The sequence below is a fragment of the Ruditapes philippinarum genome, unplaced genomic scaffold, assembly GCF_026571515.1.
Source record: "Ruditapes philippinarum isolate M1 unplaced genomic scaffold, ASM2657151v2 ctg1408_1_1_1_1, whole genome shotgun sequence".
NCBI classification, from domain to species: Eukaryota; Metazoa; Mollusca; class Bivalvia; order Venerida; family Veneridae; genus Ruditapes; species Ruditapes philippinarum.
In genome coordinates this window covers 148,093-159,666 of record NW_026859522.1, presented here as the reverse complement: position 1 = coordinate 159,666, position 11,574 = coordinate 148,093, and the positions used below count along the sequence as shown (strand labels likewise).

Sequence of the window (11,574 nt, the reverse complement as noted above, 5' to 3'; positions counted from 1 at the left end):
GGCTTATTTTTTCTGGGGTTTACTTATTGCAATGACACGGAAAAAGATAACAATAGAAAAGTCATATTTGGGTGCTCGTACATTGGTTACTTTTTTCTGGGGTTTAATATTAAGACAACTCGGAACATGTTTTTATTTTTGCCTATGATATATAAAAGAGAAAGATCACTAAAAAACTCGAAAATCTGATTTATTCTCAAGGACTATGCCAAGGACTATGCCGCTTTGTACAAATCAGATAGCCTCATGTTTTGATGCTCTTTCTATAACATAAAACCTTTAAAAAAAAATTTTAATTTAAAACCTGTCAATTTTTGTAAAATTAAAAAAAATGCTAATTATGCAAAAATCAAATATATTTTTTTAACAATATTTGTAAAAAGGGATTTTGGTAAAAAAATTTAAAATAACAGAAATACGCATTTTGTTTCTATACTTTTAACATTTTAACAGATAAAAGGAACACGTGTATAAAAATTTTTGGAAACTTTTAAAATTCCCTAAAAGGGGCATTTGAAAGGGAAAAAATTAATTGCAGACTTTTTTGTTGTAAGTCTTTTTAAAAAGAAAAGTGGGGGAAACCCCCAAAAAAATGTTATACCTTTTTTCAGTTTTTACACTAAATGATTAAAAAATTATGAAAAAACCCTTTTGGAAAATATATCAAAAATTGAGATGGAAGTATGTATCTAGTTTTTTTACAAGTCTTTTTAAACATTTTACAAAGGGCCCAAAAGGGTTTAAAAATTCTAATTTTTTAAGATGTGATTTGTTTTTTGCATTATTTTTTTTATTCAAAAAAAATTTTCCTGTTGTTTTTAAAAAAGTTAATTCTTTTAAACTTTTTTTTAAAAAGGGGGAAAACAAATTTTAAAAGCAATTTACGGGTTTCCCCAAAATTTCTGCCCTTTTTTTTAAGGGAAAACCTTAAAAAATTTTTATTGAAAAAAGTTAAAATTCTTTTTAAGTTTTAACATATAAAAATGTTTGCCTAAAAAAATTTACTTGAAAAAAAACTTCCCTTTACATGAAATGAAAGGGGGCCCTTTTATTTGTAAAATTAAAGGGCTTTGCTTTTTTAATGTCCTTAAATTTTCCCACTGTCAGACACTACAAAAAATTTAAAAATTTGTATTTAAAATCATAGGGCCTCCACACAAATGTTTGAGGGCAATCTTTACCAAAGTCTACATAATCTGAACAAGTGCAACAAAATCTGAATCCTGTTTAGAGAACTTAGAAGGGAGATCACTCAAACAGATTTCAATCTGTATCATCAAGATGCTTTAACAATCATCTACACTATGAGAATATCATCTGGATGCTTGGGACATAATCTGCTCTATTTCATCAGGATGCTTTGGACAGGATTTCGTAAGAACAACAGGTTTTGTCTCAGTAATCAAAATATTGTCCTCAATTCTTATACCAATGCCACAGTATTCTGGAGGTACAGTTTCATCATCAGCTTTGATATATATCCCTGGAAAATAAATCACAATGAAATGTTACAAATATATGAAATAATCGTTAATTTTGTTCAGTTAATAATTTGAGCATTTATGTGAAGGAATACCCAAAAAAGTATATAAGGATCTTACACCAGCTGCCGGTACAGACCGGAATTTCTAGCTTGAGGGTAAGTAACTGTTTAGGGTGGTAACGAGGCTTTGCAGAGTTTCTGCTAAACAGTTATCCGAGAGCTAAATATTCCGGTCTGTTACAACAGCCAGTGTTTCTTTTTCTTGCAAATTAAATATTAATCATATTTCGGAAAGAAATTACGAAAACAAAATAAATATTTTCATTTAGCACTTTTTCCTTAAAGCAGCGTATGAATTTACAACTTCCTTCATAACGGCAAAGTGACATCATTCTAAGAAAGTAATTCATTCAAAAAAGGCTTGCGGGAATAACGTCAAGAAATATATTGCTTTAATCAAAGAAATAATAAGGACTTATATTGAGTGTGGAATGAGTGTTTAAAGATCCTGTAACTCAATTTTTCTAGGTTTTTAAATCATAAATATAATGCTCAAATGATGATTTATCAATATTATAAATTCCAAAAAGCATTATTTGTAAAGATATTACCGAATTTACATTTTCAAGTTAATAAAGGGAGGTAAGTAGAAATTTATTTTCAATATAGTTTAAGTCAGATTTTTCAATAAGAAATGAATGCATATATTTTAATGATTACTTATAATGTGAAAAAATATTTGCAATACATATTTTACATATTTTTCGATGTTTGAAAATTGATTTAGAAGTATTATTATATACATATACAAAATTTCACTAAAGTATGGTAACCATACAGAATCTTTAGAGTTTTAATCACTTGTAAATGGACTTTTCATGACACCATTAAGTAATTTTAAAGAAAGTAAGGAACTTTAACTACTTAGTACATGGTAAAATATAAATGAGCCGTGTTATGACAAAACAAACATAGTGCGTTTGCGACCAGCATGGATCCAGACCAGCTTGCGCATCCTCGCAGTCAAATCAGGATCCATCCTATTCGCTGTCAGTTTCTCTACTTGTAATAGGGTTTGCAAGCGAACAGCATGGATCCTGATCAGACTGCGCAGATGCGCAGGCTGGTCTGGATCCAAGCTGGTCGCAAACGCACTATGTTGGTTTTGTCGTGACGCGGCTCATATCTCTAATCTATTCACTGACCTGGTTCTATTGTGATAATCATGTTAGGCCGAAGTTTTATTGTTTTACTGACTAGACTTGTATCATGTACATCCATTCCTAGATAATGTCCTACATGATGTGGACAAAACTTCTGTACTGCCTGAAAAAATAAAACAAAAGATGAACAATGAAAGGTAAATCACTATGAAATTATTCTTTACGAATACAACACTATTAAATATCTCATTATGAAAACAACACAATGAAATACTTTTTTACAAATACATGCCTATGAAATACTTCTTTATTTATACAACACTATGAAATACTGATTTATACAAAACTATGAAATACTTCTTAATAAATACAACACTATGAAAACTTTTTATTAAAAAATACAAATACACTATGAAATACTTCTTTATGAATACAACACTATCAAATACTTCTTTATTAATACAACACTATGAAATACTTCTTCACAAATGCAACACTATGAAATACTTCTTAATTTAAACTACAATATGAAATACTTTTTCACAAATACAACACTATGAAATACTTCTTTACAAAAACAACACTATGAAAACCTTTTTATGCCCCTGATGGGCGGCATATAGTAATCGCACTGTTGGTCAATTAATTTGGTAATCTTGTCCGCGCTTCATCTACAAAACTACTGGGGCGATTTTATTATCAATTACTGGTCAATTGCATTTATAATAGTCAATCTCTTGAAATACATTACTAATACAACTTGACAGTAAAAATATGAGCATAATGTCACTAAATATCTAATTTTGTGTTGGAATAACACAAACTATTTTTGTGTGGTAATAACACAAACTATATAATAAATTTGAGCCGCGCCATGACAAAGCCAACATAGTACGTTTGCGACCAGCATGGATCCAGCCCAGTCTGCACATCCACGCAGTCTGATTAAAATCCATGCTGTTAGCTTACCAACCTTATAACAAGTAGATAAACTGATAGGAAACAGCATGGATCCTGATCAGACTGCGCAGATGCGCAGGCTGGTCTTGATCCATGCTGGTCGCAAACGCACTATGTTGGTTTTGTCATGGCGTTGGTCCTATATTTACCCCTTTAATTTAAATTGATCTTTTTCATTTCCCCCACATTCTAAAAGGAAAACCCTTTAAAAAGCCAAACCTGTTAAGGCTTAATTTTATTTACCCTCGCCTTTGGGAGAATTTTTTGGACAAGCTAAAATTTCCCGTGAAAACACCCACATTAAAAAACTTGCTTTGGGTCCCCCTATACTGATAAATATAATTTTCCCCTGAGGGGGGGGGGTAAATTTTTCCTAAAGAGAAAAAAATAAATGACACTGCTTTTTTAAAAAGTAAATCCAGGAAAAAAAATTCTTTCCAGGAGCAACTGAGCCCCTATTGGAATACCCTTGACTCATTTTTAATTTTAAAATAAAAAGACAAATCGCTCTCAAAAACCCGCTCTTTTTAAAGGACAAGGCTGTATTGGAAAAGTGGGTTTAAAAATGTTTTTTAGCATCAAATTTCCCTGATCTTCATCCCAAATGACAAATTTTCCCAAAATTAAAAGGGAAACCCCCAGTTTTCATATGTATCAACTAATTATTTTGAAGTTTTCAGTCAATGAAAGAAGGGTGATATGTGCAAAAATTAATATTTAAATTTCTTTTTGCCCCATAACCTTTTAAAGTAGCAAAGCCTCCGATTTTACGCTAAAATTTTATGAAAATTTTTTAAAATTTTATTTAAAGAAAAATTTTTGTGAAATTTAAACCCAAAAAAAAGCCCAAATTTTAAAATTTCATTGACACTTTTCAACCCCCGTAAATTACCAAAAGTGCTCAAAAAATGATAAATAGGGCCCCTTTCTGCGGTTTAGAAAGCCCAAATAGAAATAGTTTTAAATTTCTGTAACATCAGTTATTAACCCCCAATTTAAAAATAAATATTATTTGAATCTTGAATCATTTTGCTTTTCCTTAAAAAACGGGAGTTTCATTTTTTTCTCAAGGTTTTATTTTATTTTAAATATTTTTCATGCAGCTTTAACCCCGACCTAAGCCCAAATCCCCAAATCTACCCTAAATTAAAAAGACCCTCAAGGTATGACCTTTCAAAAAATGAATAAATGATGGTATGCCTAACAAAATTTACAAAATATTTTTTTAAACAAATTTAAATTCTTTGGGGAAAATCATTGGTTTTTATTTACCTGAGGGCAAAGGGGAAATTTTTAATAATTAAAAGTATTATTTACCAAAAAAACAGGCCAAGGGGTTTTTATTTATTAACCCCGTATTTTTCTTTCCTGAACAGGCCAAATTTTTAGGAATATCACTTGATTATTTACCCCCGACAGGGCCAAATTCTAGTATTTTTGGGATATTTATTTCCCAGATGGGGCAAGTTCTAGTGACATCTCATGTATATTTACCTGAGCAAGGGCAAGTTCTAGTGATGTAACTTATATATTTCCCTGAGACAGGCCAAGTTCTAGTGATATCATTTGTATACTTACCTGCAACAGGCCAAGTTCTAGTGATATCTTTTGTATATTTACCTGAGACAGGCAAAGTTCTTATGATATCACTTGTATATTTACCTGAGACAAGCAAAGTACTTGTGATACCACTTGTATATTTATTGGAGACATGGCAAGTTCTATTAATATTACTTGTGTATTTACCTGAGACAGGCAAAGTTCTTGTGATATCACTTGTATATTTACCAGAGACATGGCAAGTTTTATTAATATTACTTGTAAAATTACCTGAGACAGGCCAAGTTCTAGTGATATCACTTGTATATCCATGATATTCACAACCAGCATCCATAAGCACCATCTCCCCATCACGAACAATTTGATTATTGTTGATATAATGTATAATGTTTGCTCTGTTTCCACCTTTGTAATAGATCAAAGACACATGTTTGGTTAGCAAATTGCCTCTCTCCATTGGTCCTTAGTTTGTATCTCTAAAACTTTAAATCTATAAAATATCTCAAGGAACTCTACAAGCATGTTTGTCATTGTATGAGACAAATGGTATACCACTATAAAACTGAATGGAAATGGTTTTCATCATAAAGTTGACTTTTGACCTATCAAGCCCAAAAAGTTCAAGATTCTTTACTCAGTGATTGGCTGATTTTTTTAAGACTCTGAGTTGGATGGTGTTCCAGAAACCAAGTTAGCATTTTTTCAGTTATTCAAGGTCACTAGAGACTTCAACTTTAACTTAGTCTTATGCTCAATATGGGCAATCATCCTAGGAATTTTGAAGGCTTTATGTAGAAACAAACTGGTCTTAAGTTCCATCAACACACAAACATTTGCTAAACAATAATCATACCCTGTTCTTATAAGATATGTACAAAATGCAACAAAAAGCTTAACCCTTTTACTGCCAGAGGGTTATTGTTTTATTGATCACCTATTTGCCAGAGGGTTTTCTAAGAAATTACTATATTATTAATTAATATAATTATTATTATTTGTAATTAGTATAATAATAATTATGTATGTTTACAAATCTGTTAGTATAATAATAATTATTGTCGATGGTATAATTTTCTTTATATTTAGGAAATAGATATCAATTCTGAGTGCATTGTTGTAGAATAATGCACGGTTTGAGTTCAAATGCGTAGTAATATAATCACGAAGGCCGATAGGCCTGAGTGATTAATTACAAAGCATTTGAACGAAAAACGTGCATTATTTAAGAAATAATATATCCCAAACTGTGATTCTATTGCTCAATAACATCACTGTTTGGAGTTCGGATGCGGGGAATTATATCACGAGGGCGTAGCCCGAGTGATATAATGATGCGCATCCGAACGACAAACAGTGATGTTATCAAGCAATAAAATCACTGATTTGGATATATTATTTCGATTCTAACACGACATCAACAAATAAATGCTGAAGTACATGATAATAAGCTAAATTACGCCTGATTTGTTTCCGTACTTATTGTCAGCGCGTCACATTTTTAGTGGTTACGTCACGTGTATAATGATTACGTCACATGTCTAAATATAGAACGTCAAACAGTGATTTTATAGCATAATAACACACACTTTCGGTTCTTCTATGTTCAATAGGGAAAAATGCGGGTCGTGTTAGAATATACAATAATGCACGAAGAATTAATATCTATTTCCATTCTAACACGTCAAGAAAAAATATAATTATTATTATAAAGTTGGACTTTATGTTTGGTGGTTTAATTTGTTTTCGCCTAAGAGTTTCCATTAGAAACGTTCTTTAAAGGCTGTTCCAGTGGGTCGGAAAAGAACTGTCGTTAAATCTACCGTGTGTAGAAACATTTTGAGAATAACGAATTTTGAAAACGTTGATAAAACTTTGTTTGTTTATTTTATTTCACTTTACGATTTTTCAAGCGAAATACAAATTAATAAAAGTGAAATAAATGTAAAAACTTAACTCCTTTGCGACATTAAATAGCGTACTTGATTTGATTGTTTTGCACGTGCTGTTTGGCGCTACATTGTGACGTCATGTAAACAACACTTTAAACGTCTGTACAGCGTTAACGACTGAATTAAAGATATTGGTGTTCGGATTAATTTTCTTAGTTAGACTATTTTCTTTCATTCTAGATAGTTTTCACAACAAAATTCGACAAAAAATGTTTTTTATTTATCAGATTTTTCAAACAAAATGGCGCCCTCAATGTGAAAATACACAGGGAGGTAATAAGAACGGCGAGTGCATTGTTGCAGAATAATGCACGCTTCGGGCCTTCTTTGTTTATATAGAAAAATTTCCGATAGTGTTAGAATTATAATTATTTTTATTATCATTATAATTAATTTATTATTACATGTATTACTATTATTATTATAGAAACAGCAAAAGCCGTCCATATGGCAAATATGCTGAAAATAACAGGGACGGCATAAGCCGTCCCTTTGGCAGCGAAAGGGTTAAAGGCAGTGGTACAGCTCAGTAGGTGGAACATTGGACTGTGAATCGGGCTTGATTCCCGAAGGGCACAGGACACTTTCATTGTGATTGATCATGAAATCATTTCACACTGTATCTCTGCTCTTGCATGTACACAAGTTATCGGTTCCTTGCAAAAATGAAGGCAACTAGTACTGGTAAACTGCTTGACAGCTTGTCCAGGAACTATGCGTAAGCTGAACTGTGCTCTGATAAATTCAATGTGGCTTACTGCCATGTCAGGAGTAAAATATAACAACACCACTAAAAGCAGTGGTTTAAAATTACATAAAATATCAAAACAAATATTTATTTTCTATAAATATTCATAACTATACCTGCAATAACTGGAGGGTATGCTAAAATCTCAGCATCTCTTATTCGACATTCATAATCCATCTTAGCATACAAATGAGACTCTTTAATCTACAAAATATCAATACAGATAAGACATATTATATATTCCATATTATATTATCTCTGTTATTAATCTAAATGTTTTATATGCATAATGGTTTTATGTCACAACAACAATATACAAGCCATATTGCTTCACAGGTTTACTGGTGAATAAAGACATCAGAGGGCCTTTTGCACAATACATGTATTTCAAGACATAAGCTAGAGGGATAGCTTCCATATATGAAAGATTTAGTCCTTTTGTCAAGACTTTAAACTACATACAAAATGTATATAGCAATAGTTAAAGATGATTTGCATTTAGGGACTTTAACATCTCTGTTTTATCAGTATAAACTCTCTTTTTTCTACTATCAATGATGATTTTATCAATGATGATTTTTTTTTGTTAATGCCTGCGTAAAATAACCAATTAACAGTAATCACTAGTAAATTGAGGAGAAAAAAAGTAAAAATATCAAATCTAAATTAGGTTTAAAATACTAACATCTGGTCTTTTTCATGACATCAACAAACGCTTCGGAAGCAACTTCAGTTGTATGTTTCATAAGCTGTACCTCAGCTTAAGACTTTACTACACTTAGTTCTTGAATATGACCTGTCGGTTTTACAATTGCCATTTTCCCCTCTTGTTTCAGAAAGTCCTGTATCACATTCTCATGAGAGTGTTTAAGAATCGGCTGATTTAAATCATACCAAACTATATAATCTTTGTAGGATTTACAATAGTTATACAAGTAAGATTCTAAATCATCCGTATTATAAGCTTCAGCGACCCCTGTTAATTCTAGTGCACCTTTATCCCCTGATCTTGGACCATCCCATAATTCCTTGTGAGGATCTCTCCTTGGTACAAAGAGCACAGACTTGTATCCCTCACCTGTTGTATGAATAACTAAGGCACTATCAGGCTCCTGGAATCCAGACAAGTAAAGAAATTCTGTATTTTGTCTAAAACGGTAAGGGATATCATATGTCATGTAAACTGTTGAAGCAGACGGCAAAATAACTATGTGATTTTCTGACTTATTTCCTGAAGCATGCACTATCTTATTCACCAAACATGTTCTTCTAGAATCATACTCTTCTTTGCTTATCCCTGGAGTGACCTCCCCTTGACTAACCAGATGGGGATGTGTTTGTGCTGATGGCTGCCCAAAATGTCTTTTCTGAATAAAACTTTTGTTAGAACTTAACAAGTCTTTATATGGCCCTGAATTGAAAAAGAAAAAATACAATATTAAATTAATCCATGAAAGTTTGGTTTTAAATACAATGTACCTGCATTTCTTTTCTTTTAATTCAGACAGATGTTGACAAATTCATTTATCTTAAGTTATGTTATAAAGAAATATCTAAACTGGATGAAAAGGAAGAATACAAAGAAACCACACATCATTAATAAATACGTAACAGGGATCTGTGATTCTTTATTATTTGTCATTTAGAGAGTTGCTTCCCCTGGACCAGTGGTCTTCTATGGGTCAGTGCCAGTTGATCATGTGACTATTATTGTGTTCTGTTCAGCTCAGGGTTTTGATGAAGAGACATGTACATTGTTTTCACGTTTTTAAATTTTTGTGATTTATGGAATATTATTATTATTGACAATATTAATTAACAGCACACTGGAGAGAGTCAGATGAATGTATTGTATTTGTTGTGTTTTATGTAAACACTTGGTTCATAAACCGAGTGTGGGTTTAATATAGTTAGTGCTGAATTGATTGCCTTTTGAATTTGTCTAAGATACATGCTGTGCCAACAGAAATAAAGAAGTTACAAATACAGTGCCATCCATAAATATCTTTACACCTCTTGTGATTTACCAAATGTACAATTTACAAAGATTTATACATTTCTGAGATAATTGTTTTTACATAATATGAGTGTAATTGCCTAAAGTCTTTATAAATGCATTATTATATCAGGTCTATGAAGAATCAACAGAAAATTATCCACATTTTCATAAAACAGAAATGAACAAAAAACAAAAATTCTTCACATAAGTTAACCGTCATCTAATTATAATTGTATCACCTTTAGCATAAATAAAAAGCCTTGCATGTTCTAAATAAGCATTTGACAAAGTTAAAAATTAATAGTTGCGCAATTACATGTCCCTCCCTTCATTGACTGACTATTTTGATCCTGTAACACAGTGCACCATTATCCTAGTGCCTTTTCTTTGTTGACCTGTTCCAACAAGTGTGCATATAGTCAAAATATGTTGACGTGCCAAAGCTTGATTCTGAGATATTCTCGTTCTAGAGGCGAGATATTGCCCAGACACGAAAATAGCACAATATCTCGTCGCGCAGTACAATTAGTTGGACTAGTGTGCATATGGAATAGTTATGCCCTTCAAATTGTCACTGATAACCATACAGTCTTCCAGATACTTTCTGCAGTTAATTGTTGCCCTGCACAACACTACATCAACACATCATCAAATTAGCTTCCTGGGACTTGACTGTGTGCACCTGACTGTTGGTACCCCATAATCTTACAAAGTCTTCATAAGACCTTCTACAACTGTAACTCGACAATCATGTTAAGAAGATTAAACTTGGTTTTAAGATGTAACACAGAATATAGAAGGGAAAGCATGCAATGTATTTTTGATGTCCATTTAAGTTGCCAGACCTCAACCTCTGCGAAAACGTATGGTACACCAAAAATGCAATTTGAAAAACACACCCTTGCAGCCTGCAAGGTCTGAAAATGTATATCTGAGATTTTCGAAATAGATACATGTACAAATGTATTAGTGTTGCACAACGTCAGACATAGGTCAGAGGCAAAACATGAACAAGCCAAAGATGAAACTGTCATCTGAATGCATGATTTTAACTAATTTCAATTTCCTTCAAACATGTCAAAAGTGAAAATATGTATAAATTGATATTATTTTCTTGATTTTCAATAAATTTCTTATGTATTTATTATAGCAACAATCATGTATACTTAATTGATACTGTAAACAATGTTTCTGGAATTGATAAATACTTGGCATATCAACCAAAATGTATTTTTAATTAATGTAAAGGTATTTATGGATGGCACTGTATTTAGGGTAAATTAATAATGAAAATATTCTGACAAAAATTACTCCTTGTTATTGGTTTACCTCAGACTTCTTTTGTTCTTGACCAAAGTAAATGACACGGAAGACGGACAAAACCCCACCAGTCAAAACCCCACACATCAAAATTTCATAGAGTGGACAAAACCCCGCACCTAAATTTTACAGAGTGAACAAAACCCCACCACCAAAGATTAATGGATTGAGAATATTTTCATTATTTGCCATTTGACATTCCTATTTTCATATAATAATAACATCATTATTCACAATATATATTGGAGGAATGAAGTACCATATCCTGTCCTGGTTGCTTTCGTTAGAAATTTCTTACAGAATCTCAATATAGATTTATTCATTTTTTGACAGCTCATGGGCGCCGCCATATTTGTTACTTGCAACATCAAACACAAATGAAAAAAATATGT

At 31.9% G+C, this 11,574-nt stretch overlaps 1 pseudogene; it reads right to left on the bottom strand.

Moving 5' to 3' along the window:
* Positions 1 to 1,226: 1,226 nt before the first annotated feature.
* On the bottom strand, positions 1,227 to 11,559 carry LOC132756821 (xaa-Pro aminopeptidase 3-like; annotated as a pseudogene).
* Positions 11,560 to 11,574: the final 15 nt, after the last annotated feature.